The sequence below is a fragment of the Pygoscelis adeliae genome, unplaced genomic scaffold, assembly GCF_000699105.1.
Source record: "Pygoscelis adeliae isolate BGI_AS28 unplaced genomic scaffold, ASM69910v1 Scaffold666, whole genome shotgun sequence".
In the NCBI taxonomy this organism is placed as follows: Eukaryota; Metazoa; Chordata; class Aves; order Sphenisciformes; family Spheniscidae; genus Pygoscelis; species Pygoscelis adeliae.
The window spans coordinates 156,504-159,892 of NW_008824929.1; positions in this window are offsets into that span (position 1 = coordinate 156,504).

Below are 3,389 nucleotides of genomic sequence, written 5' to 3' on the forward strand. Positions count from 1 at the left end.
TTTATGTCAGCCACCGGGTACTTCATCATGGCTTTCTGCAGTTGCTGCTGCATGGCATCTTTGAACGTGTCAAGGCAGGCTTCCAGTGTGGAGCAGGCGCCCATCTGGATCCTGTTGGGGTAATAAATTCAAGGACAGAGAAAAAGGCGTTGTATCATCCACCGTCTCCCCACCCTGATGGAGCAGGAAGCCAAGGGGAAGCCACAGGAATGCAGGGTGGGACAAAGCAAGCAGAGCAGCGTGATTTCCACGGTCCCAGAAAGGGGAAACTTCCTTTAGATAGTCCAGCCCGAGGATGTGGTTTTAGTAATTTTTTTTCTTTGAAAAGGAGCAAACGCTGAACACAATGAGTTGTCCCTTTCTAAAGCCTGGAGATACAAATGCTACCCTGGTCCATCTTGGCTGGAGGAAGCTCTCCTAGTCCTGCAGCAATGACCTGAGCAGGTCTCCTCCAAGACACAGTGGTTGGGATGACGTTCACGTCCCACTTGATGGTACCTGAAGTCACTCGCAACATGCAATGGGTCCAGGTTTCGGGGTGCTCTGGCTTTTTCCCCAAGTCTGCTGGACACCGGGCAGTCAGGAGCCACAGGAGGCACAATGCTCTTCAGGTTAAGCAAGCGACCGGATGAAAACTTGTCTTCAATTTAGCTCTGTTCACTGGTTATTCACCTCCTTCTAGCGCCTCTCTTTCCTGTCTCCATCTTTCCGTTTCCTGTCTGCTAACCTTTTTCTGCAAATCTCAAGCTGTCTGAAGCATGAACTGTCTCTGGTTTTATATCATTGTTGACAATGCTCGGTGTGAACGTATGTGGGCAAACAGCTACGGTCTGAGGTTCTGCCACATGAACAGACCATGAGAAGCTGCTGGGCATGGCAGGAGAGACTGCTGAACATGGCACCTAAGAGGGTGAGAAGCTGACCAAAGTTAGAGAGCACCCTAAAATTTCATGTGTGTTTGAGGGGGACGGTCAAACTTCACTGGGAACCCCAAGGGAGTCTGGGGAACCTCATACAGTTGGCCTCGGCCCATGGATCCAGCCTGCCCAGGTCCCTCTGCAGAGCCTTCCTACCCTCGAGCAGATCAACACTGCCGCCCAACTTGGTGTCGTCTGCAAACTTACTGAGGGTGCAGCTGATCCCCTCATCCAGATCATTGATAAAGATATTGAACAAGACCGGCCCCAAAACTGAGCCCTGGGGAACACCGCTCGTGACCGGCCGCCAACTGGATTGAACTCCATTCACCACAACTCTTCAGGCCTGGACATCCAGCCAGTTTTTCCCCAGCAAAGAGTATAAAGCGGTTTATTTGGAACCCTAGAATAATTTAGTTTGGCAAAGACCCTTGGAGGGGGTCATAAAAAATGATCTACGCTAACAACCTGATAATAATAATCTCATAAAGACGATCTAAATTAAAGTGTGGCATTCAACAGATGACTGGAACAGTTGGTGCCGGTGATGGCTAACACCGATGCTAGGTCAGGCTGCCCTGGACCTTGTCCAGCTAATTTTGAAAATCTCCAAGGTGGGAGCCTCCACTGGGCTGGGTGGCATTGGTGCCCGAAAACCAGCCAGCTCAGTGGGATGTCTCCGATCCTGGCTGGCTGGAGAGAGGGCTGATACAGGAGATGGGTTACATCAGTACGCCAGTCCCTGAGTGACCTTGGACAGGTTGCTAAGATCTGTCCCAGACACACACAGGGGCACAGAGGGGACTGAAATGCTCTCGTTCCAGCAAGAGATCCTCCACAGCCCCATTCAGAGGCTGCCCAAGGCTGAAGGCACCGTTGTCCAATGGGAAAATGCCTCCCAGTGCTGAAAGTCTTCTCCTGCACATGCTTGCTTGTGCCTAAGCACCACCAAGTGGCATTTCTTTCCTTGTCCCTGTAGGAAGGCTTAGCTGGATAGCAGCTGGCCCTGGCGGGAGCTGTGCTAGCCCCGGGAGCCCTTTACGGTGTCTTAGGGGTCTGCAGATGTGAAGATCATGACTTGCTTTTTCCTTTCTGGATTGCCTGGAATTGGAATGCAAACTCAACCGCCTCGATGCATTTTGGATGCTCGTCCTCAGGGCTGGGGTGTGGAGCTCTGCTCCCTCCTCGCAGAACTTCCTCTCGGTTGATGCGGTCGAGGATGACCCCCTCGAGCAGAGCAAGTGCCAGCCAGACTCTGCAACTTGGTGGCTAAAGCAGCGACCTGGAAGAGAGGGAAATGTGTTGCCTGATTAAAGCCCAATTCAGATGCAACAACCAGGGGATAAAACACTGCAAAAGCACAAGGCAGCTTTATGACTGTGGCCTTGTGGTGGCTGCTGCAGAACATGCTGAGACATGATGCTTCCTACACCCTTGCAAGGCAGCCCTGCATGCCGAGGCAGGGTGTTTCTTCCTTGCAAGGCCAGATGCTAAACACCAGTGTTGTTTAACCTACGTTGTTGTTAAACCTACAGGTTTAACCCCTGTAGGCAGCTCAGCACCACCCAGCTCAGCTCACTCACCCCTGGCAGGATGGGGGAGAGAATCGGAAGTGTAAAAGTGCAAAAACTCCTGGACTGAGATAAAAACAGTTTAATAGGTAAAGCAAAAGCTGCGTGTGCAAGCAAAGCCAACTCGGGAATTCAGTCGCTGCTTCCCATCGCAGGCGGGTGTTCGGCCATCCCCAGGAAAGCAGGGCTCCGTCATGCGTAGCGGTGACTTGGGAAGACAAACGCCATCACCCCGAATGCCCCCCTTACTCCTTCTTCCCCCAGTTTTATTGCTGAGCATGTTGTCATATGGTCTGGGACATCCCTTGGGTCGGCAGTCCCCTCCTTGGGCACCTCCAGCCTCCTTGCTGGTGGGGCAGCATGAGAAGCAGAAAAGGTCTTGATGCTGTGCAAGCACTGCTCAGCAAGACCTAAAGCATCGCTGCGTTATCAACACCGTTTTCAGCACAAATACAAAACCCAGCCCCATACAAGCTGCTATGAAGAAAATGAACCCCATCCCAGCCAAAACCGGTACAATCAGGCTATAAAAAGCTCGAGATACCTGGAGCTGAGGTCGCCTGGGCTTGCTGTGTAGTGCAGCTCATGGTTGGGCATCAGTCCTGTCCGTGCCTTACTCCTCTGTGTTTCCCATCCTGCAGCGAGACCACGGGTACCAGGGTTGTCACAGGACGCTGAAAGCCGTGTGCCCGAACAAGGGGGTGTACGCCTCCCGGACCTTCTGCTGGACAGACATCGACGACTCCCTGGCTCAAACCATCTATGAACAAATTTAACACGAGTTTTGGAAACATATTCAGGTGAGAGACTCCCTTCCCTGCGTGAATGAGGTTCAACAAGGCCAAGTGCCGGGTCCTGCACTTTGGCCACAACAACCCCATGCAGCGCTACAGGCTGGGGG